The 18,833-nt window shown below is 39.2% G+C and overlaps 1 protein-coding gene across 1 annotated transcript in view; it reads left to right on the top strand.

The window, feature by feature from the left end:
- The window catches only part of SYN2 (synapsin II), a 759,797-nt gene that overhangs the window by 235,433 nt on the left and 505,531 nt on the right, over positions 1-18,833 (top strand). The gene's annotated exons all lie outside the window — the stretch shown is intronic.

Raw genomic sequence — 18,833 nt, forward strand, 5'->3', positions numbered from 1 at the left:
ATTATCAATTTTTCGTTCTCTTGCTATCTTTATTTGAAAAAGAAGGCATCTAAGCTTTTTTTGGCTCATAACCCTGGACAACACATTTTTATTGGCGGATGAATTTATCCACCAATCAGCAAGAACAACCCAGGTTTTTCACCAAAAATGAGCCGGCATCTAAACTTATATTCTTGCATTTCAAATAAAGATACAAAGAGAATGAAGAAAATTTGATAATAGAAGTAAATTAGAAAGTTGCTTAAAATTAAATGCTCTATCTGAATCACGAAAGAAAAAAAATTGTGTTCAGTGTCCTTTTGATTGAATAGTTAAACCAATAAAGATAAAGTATGAATGGTTAAAAAATTGTTGCTGTATTATTCAGTAAGAATTTTTCCTATATAATTGTAGGGGTTAAGCACTCGTTTTTGTTACAGACGTAACTCATTTTTCTATAAGTCTCCTTAGTGCTATATTGCCCCCCATAACAGGTGCTTGTTTATTTTTCAAATTATAATGTATACATTTATGATGTATATAAATTCATTAACAGGACAATTGCTGATATAATTTTAAGAATTTAAGATATAGTGCTAGATTACAAGTGGAACGATAATTTATTGTGCGCCTGTAAACTGGCAAATTCGCCTGGTTTGCGGGCGCATGATAAATGACCAGCCATTACAAGTAGCTGGTTAAAGGGACAGTCAAGTCCAAAATACATTTTCATGATTCAGATAGAGCATGTAATTTTAAACAACTTTCCAATTTACTTTTATCACAAATTTTGCTTTGTTCTCTTCGTATTCTTAGTTAGGCTTATATGCTAATTTCTTAGACCTTGAAGGCCGCCTCTTATAAGAATGCATTTTGACAGTTTTTCACTACTAGAGGGCTTTAGTTCATGTGTGTCATATAGATAACACTGTGCTCATGCACGTTGAGTTACCTAGGAATCAGTACTGATTGGCTAAAATGTAAGTCTGTCAAAAGAACTGAAATAAGGGGGCAATTTGCAGAGGCTTAGGGGCCTATTTATCAAGCTCTGTATGGCTCGTGCCTCGTGTTTCTGGCGAGCCTTCAAGCTCGCCAGAAACACAAGTTATGAAGAAGCGGTTTAAAGACCGCTGCTCCATAACCTGTCCACCTGCTCTAAGGCAGCGGACAGACATCGCTGGAAATCAACCCGATCCAATACGATTGGGTTAATTGACACCCCCTGCTAGCGGCCGATTGGCCACAAATCTGCAGAGGGCGGTATTGTACCAGCAGTTCACAAGAACTGCTGGTGCAATGATAAATGCAGAGAGCGTATGCTGTCGGCATTTATCGATGTGCAGCGCACATGATCCGCAATATCGGATCATGTCCGCTCGCACATTCTTAAATAGGCCCCTTATATACAAGGTAATCACAAAGGTAAAAAGTATATTAATATAACTATGTTGTTTATGCAAAACTGGGGAATGTGTAATAAAGGGATTATCTATCTTTTTAAACAACAAAAAGTCTGGGGATGACTGTCCCTTTAAGGCTACCATGAGCTTGCGGTGGCAATGTGTGTTATGATAAGTAAGAGATCAGATCTCTGGTTAATTTTAAAAATATTCCCCAATTGCCCCCAAAATAAAGAATATTCTTCATTTTTATTATTAAAATATTGTAGCATATTTTTTAAAAAAATATATAACTGCAAGAAGCAGTTATAAGGGGTTAAATTGTGCGGATGTGGGGTGTTAGAATAAAACGGCACTGAAAAGCGCCTTTACATTGCGGTCTATGGAGACTGTGTTATTCCGGTAAATATATATGTATTTGCTTATATACATATATTTTTAAAATTTGCTGCCCATCACTGGGCGACTTACCCCCTTCACTGCTCTAGGTTCTCTGCCGTGTCTCATGGCATGAAAACGAGGCTCCCATTAGAGCCTATGGAAGCACGCTCTTGTGAGCGCAAAGCTTCCCTGCATATGCGTGTGCTGGTATTACGAATGGAGCGCAAATATCGCACCTGTGTAATCGCAGTTTTGCACTCCACTCGTAATCTAGCCCATATTGTCCAAGGCTAAGACATTACAAATTGAATTTCTAGACACCTAATGCATTTTAAGAGCATTACGCTGATGATGTAGATGCATACAAAGCACATCACTATCGTTGTACAAGATTACTTCTATCAATAAAACTGTCAGGTACAATGAGATATTGGAGCTGCTCCAGCCAACATTACTGATAAAGGTCTCACAGGACAGATCTAAGCATTAAAGATTTAATACACCATTAATACAGGGATTTTTAACGAGGGTATCAGTGCCCTCTGCTGCGGGAAGTCACAGAGAATTAAAGAGACATAAAATGCCAAAAAAATATATAGGGGCATATTTATCAATTTCAGTATGGATCTTGATGCCCCGTGTCCGCCTGCTCGGCAGACAGACATCGCCAGAAATCAACTTGATGGAATACTATCGGGTTGATTGACACCCCCTGCTAGCGGACGATTGGCCGCAAATCTGCAGGGGGCGACATTGCACCAGCAGTTCACAGCGTATGCTGTCGGCATTTATCGATGTGCAGTGGACATGATCCGCTATACGGGATCATGTCTGCTCGCACAATGATAATTCAGCCCCATAGTCTTATGTGTTATTACTGTACTATCATTGGCTATAACTTTGTGCCAACAGGCAGCATTGCGCTACTGGGAGCTAGCTGAACACATCTGGTTAGCCAATGACAAGTGAAGGACATTTTTGGGTTTCATATCCCTTTCAGTATCATTTTCTAATGTAAACTGTTCTACTGTTTGATCTTTTATGAATAGCAAAATGCCAAGAAAGCAAAATGATGTAAAATACCCCACTTACCTCAAAGCTTTTGATCTTTTGGATAGATATAAAACTTGTACTGTGTATTTATAGGGTTGAAGGACATTAGGGAAGGGTGGCCGAGGAGCAGATAAGGTAGCCTGATTGATACCTATGTGCTTTTATTCTTTATTTTCAATTTTCTTTCAAAGCTCTCTCCTGCTATGAACCTGTTATCATTGTTATGGCTTTGGAAACCACGCACACAGCTGGAATATTTAGCGTCTTTTTCATGACATACATAAAGCTGGGGAAATATAGTAACCTGTTTGATGGTTTCCTGTTTGTCAATGACAGTTTTTGGAATATGATTTAGTATGGTGCTTAATGCAAAGTGTGTAAAACTGCATTTCATCTCTTTGCATAAGGTATAAGGTACATATTAAAGAAAAGTTAGAAGGCAAATTTGATATGTCCCATCTAAAAATGGGAGTTTAACCCCTTAACACCGCCAGGACGTTCTATGCTGTCCTGACTGCACTGGGCTTTAGCACCGTTAGGACGGCATGGAACGTCCTAGCCATTCTGCTATACTGAAGCAGCTACGGCTTAACTACTGGGATTGTGGACTGGAGGGCGTCATAGGCACTCCCCCCAGACCCGATCCCATCATTGAAATCACGCGATCGCATGTACGATCGCATGATTTCAACTTTTTACTAATTTGTTTACATCGGAACTTTATAGTACCGGCAGAAAGGGGTTAAAAGGGGCTTTCTTAAGACCAGGTCATTTACCCATTTTGATGCCACATGAGGATCAGTTCTAATTATGCAGGGTAATTACTAATAGGTTTGCCACCTCGGCTATGTTTTCCCTTGACACTTATGAGTTACACATGCTGCAGGGTGTGCAGAGAGGAATATGTATTTTGTTACTGGGTAGAACTATTCATGTTCCTCCCTGCACACCCTGCAGCATGTGTAACTCATAAGTGTCCAGGAAAACATGGCTGAGGTGGCAACCCTAATCACTAATCACAGGCATTGGTGGCCTAGTGAGTGACACTCCCAAGCCAGTGACGTAGCCACAAATGTTAGGTGACGTCACAAAGGTCAGGTTAAATGTAGCTGCAAAGTAGCTGGATGGGGGGGGTTTCAACCTCTCGTACTCTGCTCCCTTAGCAGCTACAGATTATAAAGATCCCTCATTTGAAAGAGAATCAGATGTTCTTCCAAACAGTTGTGGTTTTGAAAAGTACTAAATAACTTAAAGTCAGAAGATTGGGTTTTAACGGGGAGGGGACCTTTAGTGACATACAGAAAATAGCTGAAATGTGCACAGATCACTAATAAAGTTTTCTTTTCTTTTTTCTTTTTTTTTTAAATAGTGGACAATTTCCTTTTTTTAATGTAAGTTTCGTTTGTATACGCAGGTGATCACTATGGTGACAATGATTCTACAGTTAAAAGTCTGTATTGGTTCTGCTTTCAAATTTGGATCATTTTGATTACAATTTGGGAAAGTGATCTTTAGCAACAGCATAGTTGCCAACATTTAAAAAAAAAAAAATTCCAGGGACACTTTGCAGCAGAGCAAGCAAGCGGGTTACTGGAGTATTGACGACCTACTGTTCAACTGCTCTGCCCTCTCAGTTCTGCAATCAAAACACACCCATTTGAAAGTAATAGTATAATTTAGACTTATCCATAGTTTATTATACAGATTACAGCACCAAGCTCTTACACCTACCCAGTCTCTGGAACACATTCCGGGCATATGGTTATTTTTACAACACATCAAAATTAGAAAGACAAATAATATGTGAATCCATTCAATAATAATAACAATATTCCATTAGGAATGAATTATATTTAAATAATACACTATATCTATCATCTATCTATCTGTATATATGTATGTGTGTGTGTATATATATGTTTCAGGGACATTTCCAGGGAAAAAAAATTCCAGGGACATACAACAAAATCCAGGGACTGTCCCTGGAAATCAGGGACTGTTGGCAACTATGCAACAGAAGTCACCTGATAATTTCCCTTGTTATTTACTAAAATATATATAATATAATAAATGTATATTCTGAATCTGTTGGGCCTGCTGAATAAAAACAACATATAATTTGTGTGGGTCGCTCACTGAAAACTTACTTGCAAAATAATTTAAATTTAAGCAGCACAATTTTTTTTTTTTTCAATTAAAATAGTACAGGGTTGTGAAAACAGCTTATCAGTCAAATGGTTAAAGGAACATAAAACTGAAATTAAACTCCTTATAAAAGTATTGAATTACTTGTAGCAAGAATAAAACGTTGCATGGTACATTTACTGGTTAAAGGGATATGAAACCCCAAAATGTTCTTGTGTGATTCAGACAGAGCAAACCATTTTAAAACATTTTCCAATTTACTTCTATTATAAATTTGCTTCATTCCCATGATATTTTGTGTTGAAGAGATTACCTAGGTAGACATCTGGAGCACTACATGACAGGGAATAGTGCTGCCACATAGTGCTCTTGCTAATGGATAACATTCTTTCAAAAGTGCTGCCATATAGTGCTCTAGAAATAGGCTGGATCCTAAGCTTACGTCCATGCTTTTCAACCAATGATAACAAGATAGTGAAGAAAAATTGATAATAAAATCACATGCTCTATCATGAAAGAAAAAAGTTGGGTTTCATATCCCTTTAATTTCCACTTTTCCTGTGATTTGAATTCCAAGGAGCGGTTGAAGTGTGTACTCCAGACGTAAAAAGCATATCCCTGCCACATCATACACAGTGATTGTTTGATTAGCGAAATAGCGCATTTATATTTACTGTATATCTGTATGTATTGACAAAGGAGATAACATAAAGAAACTTTTCAAATGGTCTGCACATGACTGGTAAATTATTTAAAATAATTTATTTTGCAACGCAGTGTTTAATTGCTGAGGTTATGCTATGCCCCTTTAATTGTGAAAATGTTATATATATATATATATATATATATATATATATATATATATATACACACACACATATATAGATGGATAGATTGATAGATAGTGTGTGTGTGTGAAATTCTTTGGTTTCTGTGATTGACAGACCAATACCAGTAAAGATTTATTTTGGGCAATTTGCCATTTTTTTTAGCAGATGCCTTTAAGACAACCAAATGTAAATTTGTTACAAATGAGGTACAGAGCTTTTGAAACATAAAAAGTCTGATCTTCAAACACTTGAGACATTAAGATGTTCCAGAAATCCATCCATGATGAATTATTACAAGCTACTTGCAATTGGTCTCTCTAAACAACACACTTGTCTGTGCTTTGATGCTGTTATACGCAGTATAGCACACAGTGAGCGTGCAGAATTAAGCCTGGCATTAGTCACCTCCCGGACCAAGGTCTCACAGATCTTTTGGCTTTCATCCTTGTCATGTCTCAGAGTCACCACAATGAAAAATGACATTTTTATACAAAGCTGCCAATGTATCCGATGCTACATAAGCAAAGCTTTTTATACAATTCTTAATTATTATTTTTTTCAATATCACACAGAATATTATTCTAAATTAAATCATTATTAAACCACAGAAAACCAATTTAATATTTTTACATTATTAGAGTTTCTAATTATGTCTTTAATTTAATTTAATTTGGCAATATGGCATTATATACCATATTAAACTAATTTGAATCCCATTTATAATACTATGACATTTTCAAAGGCGCTACTGTTAGATCACGTAGCAGTTTTTTGTTTTCTTTAAAAAGCGATCAATGAGGATTTGTAAAGGTTATGTATCTGGTTGGCTTTATGTCGTCCTCCAACCTCATCTACTATTATTATTTACTGGGTAGTTTGGCTATGACTGCTATAAAAATGATTGAGTTACAGTTTTTATTATCTTTTAGAAGATTGGCATCTTCTACGCTTTCTACGCTGCTTTCTACGCCCATAGTTTGAAACGGAAGTTAAGAAGCAGCGGTCGTAAAACCGCTGCTCCTTAGCTTGTCCGATGCATTTTAGGTGGCGGACTGCAATCATCCTGATCCGATACGATTGAGATGATTGACACCCCCTGCTAGTGACTGATTGGGCCCAGGGGAGCAGGTGGTGGCATTGCACAAGCTATATGATAAATGCCAACAGCGTATACTGTCAGCATTTAGTGATGTCAAGCGGACATGATTCGCTGCAGCAAATTATGTCCACCCCGCATTTGATTAACTGACCCCATAGAATGGGTCTAACTGTACCATTAGTTATCAAACAGACAAACAGACACAGCTTTATTTAACCAGAATGTTCTTTAACATTTACAGTTACCACTCTTGCCAACCAGTAGTGCAGAGCTTAATGCGAATCCCAGGTCATAGTGTAAAACCAGTAAACTTAAAGGGACAGCCAACACCAGAATTGTTGTTGTTTAAAAAGGTAGATAATCCCTTTATTACCCATTCCCCCGTTTTGCATAACCAACACTGTTATATTAATACACTTTTTACCTCTGTAATTACCTTGTATCTAAGCCTCTGCAGACTGCCCCCTTATTTTAGTTCTTTTGACAGACTTGCATTTTAGCCAATTAGTGCTGACTCCTAGGTAACTTAACGTGCGTGAGCACAATGTTATCTATATGACACACATGAATTAACGCCCTCTAGTTTTGAACAACTGTCAAAATGCATTCAGATTAGAGGTAGCCTTCAAGGTCAAGGTGCGTAACTTCTCTGCTGCTCCAGGATTGTGATTGTGCGATTTGAGAAAAAAATTTTTTACGCACGTCGCCAAGTATGTGATCAAGGTCCTTGTGTTTAGTGATTTTGTCCTAGATAAACTTGTTTTTCTTACAGAAAGTCAGAGTGATGAGAACTTTCATAAACGTTAGCAGCTTTCAGAACTGACATTTGTGTTTAATATATGTGGGAGTAAAAGTGTATTTGATCCCATTGTGCATTTGATGATGCTTGACAGAATATAAAATGATAATCATTTTGTTCTCTGCTGAAATGCCATACAGAAGTTGGTAAAAAATTAGTTTTGCTAGTCGGTTTTGGCATTTCAATAAAATACAAGCTTAACGTTGATATGAAATGAGTTTTGTTATTACGATATATATTGCTTTGTAAAACAATCGTTCGTAACCATAATTTTCAGATATTTTATATTTCTTGAAAATGATGGTATTTTTTCTACTTTATGAACAGCAAGGAGGTTCCTCATATTCCTTCAGAATTTTACGACCTTGTCCAGTAAAAAGGACAGCAAAATTAAAAAAACATCTTTCATGATTCAGATCTAGGGGTCAGTTTATCAACTCGTCAATGTGGCTAATTCTGCGCGAGCCTGCAGGCTCGCCGGAATCAGGAGTTAAGAAGCAGCGGTCATAAGACTGTTGCTCCTTAACTCGTCTGCCACCTCTGAGGTGGCGGACAGCAATCAGCCCGATCGGATATGATCGGGCTGATTGACACCCCCTGCTAGTGGCTGGTTGGCCACGAATGTGCAGTGGGCGGCATTCCACAAGCAGTTCGCACAAAATGCTTGTGCAGTGATAGATGCCGACAGTGTATGCTGTCGGCATTTATCGATGTCGGGCGGACATGATTGCTACAGCGGATCATGTCCGCTCGACACTTGATAAATCATCCCAATTAGGTTTAAATTAAAACAAATGTATATATTATTATTTATGTTTGTTTTAATGTGGATATCACCTGAATTAATTAAACAATAAAGATAAACATGCTATACTTGTTGCTTTTGTTGTTACCAATAAAAGTTAAAAGTTTCCAATCAGTCAATGCCCATGATCTGTTGAAGGACAAATTAAAAGTGTGAACTGTTATTTTTTTAATATGGGTCTTCACATAAATTTAAGTTTATTTAACAAAAGCCCAAAGACTATTTATCAAAAAATGTAAACAGTGTGATTAATAAGGTATTCATTTGAACATAATACATCTAAAACATAATGCCCCCAAATTAAGCTTTCCCCTTGGTATAAACAGATCCTGAATGTTAGTGATATTTTAGATGAAGTTTAATTCATTAGTTGTAATGAAGTTGCACTATAACTTACTTTTTAATATCGATATGAAATTCAAATTCCCCGCGCTCCGCCGCCCACTTCAAAAGTAATTTTTTAATGAGGTTTAGAACTGCTCTCCAAAAAAAAAATGTGAATGCCATAGGGCTATAGCGCTGATTGGAGAATAGTTTAAACCGTTAGCTCACAAAAAAATTACTTTTGAAGTGGGCGTCCGAAGCGCAGGGTATTTGAATTTCAGTGCTTTATTAAAAAGTAAGTTATAGAGCATCTTCATTACAACTGATTAATTAATCTCCATCTAAAATATCACTAACATTCCGGATCTGCTTGTACAAAGAGGAAAGTTTGCCATCAGTTTAACACATTTCTATCTTTGTATTAGATAATTTGGGGGCATTATGGTTTTCGATTGGATATTTAAATGTATTATGCTAAATTTATAAGTATTCCTTAGTTCTTTTGTTAAATAAATTCAAGTTTACGAAAAGACCCATATTAAAAAAACAACAGTTCACACTTTTAATTGAAATTGTTTACAGAAATTGTAAAAAAACTATTTTAAAAAAAGAAATCAAATCAAATCAAATCCCTGAACTGTATACTGGCAGACTGTCTTCCAATACCTAAGATGGTGGCGAGGGTGGGGGGTGGGGGGAAGAGAGCTGTTTGGGAGGGACCAGGTAGGGATCAGGGGTGTGAGGTATCAGGTGGTGGGTAATCTTTACACTACAGCAAATATTAACTTCACAAGCTGATTAACCCCTCCCCTGCCAGTAATTTCAGAAGTGTGGGCACAGCTGCACTTAGCAGCCTTCTTATTACCAAAAATAATGGCAAAGCCATGCATGTCTGCCGACCATTTGTCATATGACTGCAGTAGTTGTGTGTAAACAATTTCAGCGAGAAACCCAAAGTTTGCAAAAAAGTCAACAATTTTCTTTATCTGATCTTAATTGGCAGCCAAATAGCGGCATCAAATATACCAAAATAGGCCTAGATCAATACTTTAAAAATATATATAGTTTTCCTAGGTAAAAAAAAGGCTCTATTTTTGTTTAGAGGGATAGTAAAGTCCAAAATTAAACTTTCATGATTCAGATAGGGCATGCAATTTTAAACAACTTTTTCATTTACTTTTATCATCAAATTTGCTTTGTTATCTTGTTATTCTTAGTTTTAAAGCTAAACCTAGGAAACTCATATGCTAATTTCTAAGTCCCTGAAGGCCACCTCTGATCTGAATGCATTTGACAGTTTTTCACAGCTAGAGGGAGTTAGTTCATGTGTTTCACGCACGTGGAGTGATTTAAGAGTCAGCACTAATTGCCTGAAATGCAAGTCTGTCAATAGATCTCAGATAAGGAGGGAGTCTGCAGAGGCTTAGATACAAGGTAATCACAGAGGTAAAACGTTTATTTCTATAACAGAGTTTGTTGTGCAAAACTGGGGAATGGTAAATAAAGGTATTATCTATCTTTTTAAACAATAACATTTTTGAGGTTTACTATCCCTTTAAATGGAGTGATAGCAAAAATGCTACAAATTACTTTGGGCAAGTTTTTCTCTGAAATTCCTGGTAGCGTAGGGTTTAAAGGGCCATTTAAAGGGATAGTAAACATCTTGACATTTTCCTAAAAAATATTTAGTTATACGTAGAAAGATAATTGGCAATTTCTTCTGTTAAGTGTGATCAGTCCACGGGTCATCATTACTTCTGGGATATTACTCCTCCCCAACAGGAAGTGCAAGAGGATTCACCCAGCAGAGCTGCATATAGCTCCTCCCCTCTACGTCACTCCCAGTCATTCTCTTGCACCCAACGACTAGATAGGATGTGTGAGAGGACTATGGTGATTATACTTAGTTTTATATCTTCAATCAAAAGTTTGTTATTTTAAAATAGCACCGGAGTGTGTTATTATCTCTCTGGCAGAGTTTGAAGAAGAATCTACCAGAGTTTTTGCTATGATTTTAGCCGGAGTAGTTAAGATCATATTGCTGTTTCTCGGCCATCTGAGGAGAGGTAAACTTCAGATCAGGGGACAGCGGGCAGATGAATCTGCATAGAGGTATGTAGCAGCTTTTATTTTCTGACAATGGAATTGATGAGAAAATCCTGCCATACCGATATAATGTCATGTATGTATACTTTACACTTCAGTATTCTGGGGAATGGTACTTCACTAGAATTACACTGTAAGAAGTACATAAAGCTGTTTAATAACTAGAAATTATGTTTAACGTTTTTGCTGGAATGTAAAATCGTTTTCATTTGCTGAGGTACTGAGTGAATAAATGTTTGGGCACTATTTTTCCACTTGGCAGTTGCTTAATCTTTTTTCTGACAGTTTCTGTTCTCTCTCACTACTGTGTGTGAGGGGGAGGGGCCGTTTTTTGGCGCTTTTGCTACGCATCAGATATTTCAGTCAGCAACTCATTGTATTTCCTGCATGATCCGGTTCATCTCTACAGAGCTCAGGGGTCTTCAAAACTTATTTTGAGGGAGGTAATTTCTCTCAGCAGAGCTGTGAGAATTATAGTTGACTGAGATAAAAAACGTTTATTCTGTAATTTGTTTCCTGCTTTCAGAATTTGTTATCTTTGCTAATGGGATTAAACCTTTGCTAAAGTTGTGTTGTTTACAAGGATTGAGGCTATAACTGTTTCAATTTATTAATTTTCAACTGTCATAGATCTTCTGTGCTTCTTAAAGGCACAGTACGTTTTTAATATTATTCTAATTGAATTGTATTTCCAAGTTGCAAGTTTATTTGCTAGTGTGTTAAACATGTCTGATTCAGAGGATGATACCTGTGTCATTTGTTGCAATGCCAAAGTGGAGCCCAATAGAAATTTATGTACTAACTGTATTGATGCTACTTTAAATAAAAGTCAATCTGTACAAATTGAACAAATTTCACCAAACAACGAGGGGAGAGTTATGCCGACTAACTCGCCTCACGTGTCAGTACCTGCATCTCCCGCTCAGAGGGAGGTGCGTGATATTGTAGCGCCGAGTACATCTGGGCGGCCATTACAAATCACATTACAGGATATGGCTACTGTTATGACTGAAGTTTTGGCTAAATTACCAGAACTAAGAGGTAAGCGTGATCACTCTGGGGTGAGAACAGAGTGCGCTGATAATATTAGGGCCATGTCAGACACTGCGTCACAGGTGGCAGAACATGAGGACGGAGAACTTCATTCTGTGGGTGACGGTTCTGATCCAAACAGACTGGATTCAGATATTTCAAATTTTAAATTTAAACTGGAAAACCTCCGTGTATTACTAGGGGAGGTGTTAGCGGCTCTGAATGATTGTAACACAGTTGCAATACCAGAGAAAATGTGTAGGTTGGATAAATATTTTGCGGTACCGACGAGTACTGAGGTTTTTCCTATACCTAAGAGACTTACTGAAATTGTTACTAAGGAGTGGGATAGACCCGGTGTGCCGTTCTCACCCCCTCCGATATTTAGAAAAATGTTTCCAATAGACGCCACCACAAGGGACTTATGGCAAACGGTCCCTAAGGTGGAGGGAGCAGTTTCTACTTTAGCTAAGCGTACCACTATCCCGGTGGAGGATAGCTGTGCTTTTTCAGATCCAATGGATAAAAAGTTAGAGGGTTACCTTAAGAAAATGTTTGTTCAACAAGGTTTTATATTGCAACCCCTTGCATGCATTGCGCCGATCACGGCTGCAGCGGCATTCTGGATTGAGTCTCTGGAAGAGAACATTAGTTCAGTTACTCTGGACGACATTACGGACAGGCTTAGAGTCCTTAAACTAGCTAATTCATTCATTTCGGAGGCCGTAGTACATCTTACTAAACTTACGGCGAAGAATTCAGGATTCGCCATTCAGGCACGCAGGGCGCTGTGGCTAAAATCCTGGTCAGCTGATGTTACTTCTAAGTCTAAATTGCTTAATATACCTTTCAAAGGGCAGACCTTATTCGGGCCCGGGTTGAAAGAGATTATCGCTGACATTACAGGAGGTAAAGGCCATGCCCTGCCTCAGGACAAAGCCAAAGCTAAGGCTAGACAGTCTAATTTTCGTTCCTTTCGTAATTTCAAAGCAGGAGCAGCATCAACTTCCTCTGCACCAAAACAGGAAGGAGCTGTTGCTCGCTACAGGCAAGGCTGGAAACCTAAGCAGTCCTGGAACAAGGGCAAGCAGAACAGGAAACCTGCTGCTGCCCCTAAAACAGCATGAATTGAGGGCCCCCGATCCGGGATCGGATCTAGTGGGGGGCAGACTTTCTCTCTTCGCCCAGGCTTGGGCAAGAGATGTCCAGGATCCCTGGGCGCTAGAGATAATATCTCAGGGATACCTTCTGGACTTCAAATACTCTCCTCCAAGAGAGAGATTTCATCTGTCAAGGTTGTCAACAATCCAGACAAAGAAAGAGGCGTTTCTACGCTGCGTACAAGAGCTCTTGTTAATGGGAGTAATCCATCCAGTTCCACGATCGGAACAGGGACAGGGGTTTTACTCAAATCTGTTTGTGGTTCCCAAAAAAGAGGGAACTTTCAGACCAATCCTGGACTTAAAGATCCTAAACAAATTCCTAAGAGTTCCATCGTTCAAGATGGAGACTATTCGGACAATTTTACCTATGATCCAAGAGGGTCAGTACATGACCACTGTAGATTTAAAAGATGCTTACCTTCACATACCGATTCACAAAGATCATTACCGGTACCTAAGGTTTGCCTTCCTAGACAGGCATTACCAGTTTGTGGCTCTTCCATTCGGATTGGCTACAGCTCCAAGAATCTTCACAAAGGTTCTGGGTGCTCTTCTGGCGGTACTAAGACCGCGGGGAATCTCGGTAGCTCCGTACCTAGACGACATTCTGATACAAGCTTCAAGCTTTCAAACTGCCAAGTCTCATACAGAGTTAGTACTGGCATTTCTAAGGTCACATGGATGGAAGGTGAACGAAAAGAAAAGTTCACTCGTTCCACTCACAAGAGTTCCCTTCCTGGGGACTCTTATAGATTCTGTAGAAATGAAGATTTACCTGACAGAGGACAGGCTAACAAGACTTCAAAGTGCTTGCCGCACCCTTCATTCCATTCAACACCCGTCAGTGGCTCAATGCATGGAGGTAATCGGCTTAATGGTAGCGGCAATGGACATAGTACCCTTTGCACGCTTACACCTCAGACCACTGCAACTGTGCATGCTAAGTCAGTGGAATGGGGATTACTCAGACTTATCCCCTTCTCTGAATCTGGATCAAGAGACCAGAAATTCTCTTCTATGGTGGCTTTCTCGGCCACATCTGTCCAGGGGGATGCCATTCAGCAGACCAGACTGGACAATTGTAACAACAGACGCCAGCCTTCTAGGTTGGGGTGCCGTCTGGAATTCTCTGAAGGCTCAGGGACAATGGAGTCAGGAGGAGAGTCTCCTGCCAATAAACATTCTGGAATTGAGAGCAGTTCTCAATATTGAGAGCAGTTCTCAATGCCCTCCTGGCTTGGCCCCAGTTGACAACCCGGGGGTTCATCAGGTTTCAGTCGGACAACATCACGACTGTAGCTTACATAAACCATCAGGGAGGGACAAGAAGCTCCCTAGCTATGATGGAAGTATCAAAGATAATTCGCTGGGCAGAGTCTCACTCTTGCCACCTGTCAGCAATCCACATCCCAGGCGTGGAGAACTGGGAGGCGGATTTCTTAAGTCGTCAGACTTTTCATCCGGGGGAGTGGGAACTCCATCCGGAGGTCTTTGCCCAAATACTTCGACGTTGGGGCAAACCAGAGATAGATCTCATGGCGTCTCGACAGAACGCCAAGCTTCCTCGTTACGGGTCCAGATCCAGGGATCCAGGAGCAGTCCTGATAGATGCCCTGACAGCACCTTGGGACTTCAGGATGGCTTACGTGTTTCCACCCTTCCCGATGCTTCCTCGATTGATTGCCAGAATCAAACAAGAGAGAGCATCAGTGATTCTAATAGCACCTGCGTGGCCACGCAGGACTTGGTATGCAGACCTGGTGGACATGTCATCCTGTCCACCTTGGTCTCTACCTCTGAAACAGGACCTTCTGATACAGGGTCCCTTCAAACATCAAAATCTAACTTCTCTGAAGCTGACTGCTTGGAAATTGAACGCTTGATTTTATCAAGACGTGGGTTTTCTGAGTCAGTTATTGATACCTTAATACAGGCTAGGAAGCCTGTTACCAGAAAGATTTACCATAAGATATGGCGTAAATACCTATATTGGTGTGAATCCAAAGGTTACTCTTGGAGTAAGGTTAGGATTCCTAGGATATTGTCTTTTCTACAAGAAGGTTTAGAAAAGGGTTTGTCTGCTAGTTCATTAAAGGGACAGATCTCAGCTCTGTCCATTCTGTTACACAAACGTCTGTCAGAAGTTCCTGACGTCCAGGCTTTTTGTCAGGCTTTGGCCAGGATTAAGCCTGTGTTTAAAACTGTTGCTCCACCTTGGAGTTTAAACCTTGTTCTTAATGTTTTACAGGGCGTTCCGTTTGAACCCCTTCATTCCATTGATATAAAGTTGTTATCTTGGAAAGTTCTATTTTTAATGGCTATTTCCTCAGCTCGAAGAGTCTCTGAATTATCAGCCTTACATTGTGATTCTCCTTATTTGATTTTTCATTCGGATAAGGTAGTTCTGCGTACTAAACCTGGGTTCTTACCTAAGGTAGTGACTAACAGGAATATCAATCAAGAGATTGTTGTTCCTTCTTTGTGCCCAAATCCTTCTTCGAAGAAGGAACGTCTACTGCACAACCTGGATGTAGTCCGTGCTCTAAAATTTTACTTACAGGCAACTAAGGAATTTCGACAAACGTCTTCTCTGTTTGTCGTTTACTCTGGGCAGAGGAGAGGTCAAAAAGCTTCTGCTGCCTCTCTTTCTTTTTGGCTTCGTAGCATAATTCGTTTAGCTTATGAGACTGCTGGACAGCAGCCTCCTGAAAGAATTACAGCTCATTCTACTAGAGCTGTGGCTTCCACTTGGGCCTTCAAGAATGAGGCCTCTGTTGAGCAGATTTGCAAGGCTGCAACTTGGTCTTCGCTTCATACTTTTTCCAAATTTTACAAATTTGACACTTATGCTTCATCGGAGGCTATTTTTGGGAGAAAGGTTCTTCAGGCAGTGGTTCCTTCTGTATAAAGAGCCTGCCTATCCCTCCCGTCATCCGTGTACTTTTGCTTTGGTATTGGTATCCCAGAAGTAATGATGACCCGTGGACTGATCACACTTAACAGAAGAAAACATAATTTATGCTTACCTGATAAATTCCTTTCTTCTGTAGTGTGATCAGTCCACGGCCCGCCCTGTTTTTAAGGCAGGTAAATATTTTTTAATTTATACTCCAGTCACCACTTCACCCTTGGCTTTTCCTTTCTCGTTGGTCCTTGGTCGAATGACTGGGAGTGACGTAGAGGGGAGGAGCTATATGCAGCTCTGCTGGGTGAATCCTCTTGCACTTCCTGTTGGGGAGGAGTAATATCCCAGAAGTAATGATGACCTGTGGACTGATCACACTACAGAAGAAAGGAATTTATCAGGTAAGCATAAATTATGTTATACTTTCAATATTTATTTTTCCCCTTTTAATGTAATTTAGCTCTGACAATTGTGGATTTTTTTTATTCTCAGAATTGGAAATGCACTCTGTTGACTTTGCAAGGCTAACCCTGCTACATATATTTCCCAAATCTGCTGTAGCAGATAACTACAAAACAATGCATCATTTACTAACATAATGACTGGTTCCATCTGCAGACTCAAGCTCGGATTGGCTCCTGAGTAAGGGTTAATAGCTGTCTCTTTCCTTGGAATCTAATGTAGTAGCATAAATAAAGTTTCATCTAACAGAGGCTGAATCCATCACTAGATTTATAGATAACTTGTGAGGTTGCAGAAGGACCTCCTTTTGAAGCTGATTTTACACATTCTCATTCTGCAAAGGGCTGCAATGCACTTATATATATGAAAAGTTATGAAAGGGAGAAATAACCAGGAATATAATCATGGTGAACAAAAGACAGGGAATTCAGCACTCTTTTATAGAATTTAAGCTCAGTACACCAAAGTATTTAAAAACGTAGAATTTATTTGATAGTGGAAGGAATGCTCCTCCCACCGAGTAAAAACCACTACCCAAGAGTCAAAATACAACACACTGTGTTACATGTGTAACAATGTACCAAAAGAAGTTTTAAAAAATGAAAAACATATGCTATATAGGCATTCACTAAAGTTGGTGTTTAAACCTAACCGGTCAGGGGTGCACATATACGCTATAACATGCAAGAATACAGCCAAGGATAATTATCATAAGGAGTACCTATATTAGGCCTCTACACCCTGCTGCACACAGAACCCCTGTAAGAGAGGTATATCCTGGGCAGGTATAACTATTGGGATCTAAGAGGCCTATAGAGGCACTACACATTGGTGCAGGACACAATAGTTAGAAACAGTTTCATTTAAATATATACAGAGATATATATCAATTCTCCAGGGAAAGACGAAAGATTTTGGCACGCACACAGGAAAAAGATATAAGTTGAAACACTATGTCAACTGCAATACAGAAGGGGTCATTTACCTACTCTCTTGCAGTTGCCCACGGTTCTACGTAGATAAAACGAAAAGAGCTATTAAGGACCGGATCACAGAACATTGCGATGATGTAAAAAACAAAAATCAGAAAAGTAATGTAGCTAAACATTACGAGCTGTTCCATGATTGCAATCCCGATTCTCTTAAATTCATTGGCATTGATAGGGGAATCACAAATGGTAGAGGAGGTGACAACGACAAAGTCCTTCTACAAAAAGAATGCAGGTGGATTTCCATCCTGGGGACCCAGCTACCTGAAGGTCTAAATGATAAGTTGGACATGGCCTGCTTTCTTTAAAGCATTTGAACAGCAATTTTGAAAGACTTCTTAAGCCCATTGTGTTTACTAAATTCTGATTTTTCGTGTATATATATATATATATATATATATATACCAGTTAATTGATGGCTATTTAGGGTTTGTTTTTTTCTTTATGCAATTTAATTGTAATAATACTTATGCTACTTTTTGCTTCATTGTTGTCTATATAAAAATGCAGAAAACCTTCACCTTCCAGCAGAGGCGCTATTCAAAACAAGTATAAGAAGGGACTAATTGGTCTCTGCCATATACCGCCCTGTCTATCAGCCCTGCGGGTGAAACGCGCGTCGGCATTGGCTCAGCTGACCGGCCTACGTGGTGCACGCTATTGACACAGCCCTCTGGCCGCATGTATGGCGATACTTGCGGCTGAAACTTAAACACAGCTAATTTAAACTGGAGAAAGTACACAAGATAAGAGGACACATCTTGCTACAGGGATGGCTTTCCATATTTGAACAGAAACAAGGTCGTATATGTTTTACTACAGCTTGTTAATACGGACTTTAAGAGTAGTCACAAACAATCCGTGACACTGTTGTTTTATAATGCCAGTGACTGTTGCATAACATGCTGATGTCAATTTCTAAAGGCAGATTAAAAAATTAAAAGGCAAATTTCCAAAATAACGCTGAGTATGAGCAGATCATGACGGTATGACCGTGCTGAGGAGATTAATAACGCTGCTTGAATGTTATGCTAGCTATGTGAGGATAACACTCTAACCTGCTTTTCCACAACCATACTTACTAATACCAACTCTACATGTGGCTTGATGTGACAGTAGTATAAGATTTACGGAGAAATCTGAGGAAACGCTACTTTGTGTGTTTAACATCATTGTCTCAACATAAAATACTCTGCATTTGCCTATCTTTCCTGTCGCTGACTTTGCATGTGTGGCTGTATATAACAGTGCTAATATGACACATACTGTCTAACAATTTACTGCTGTTACATTTCTGTGCGACTACTGTGTAATCCAGGGAGCCATACCTATAGACCACTTAGATCCCGGTATTTATACCT

The sequence above is a fragment of the Bombina bombina genome, chromosome 7, assembly GCF_027579735.1.
Source record: "Bombina bombina isolate aBomBom1 chromosome 7, aBomBom1.pri, whole genome shotgun sequence".
Lineage (NCBI taxonomy): Eukaryota > Metazoa > Chordata > Amphibia > Anura > Bombinatoridae > Bombina > Bombina bombina.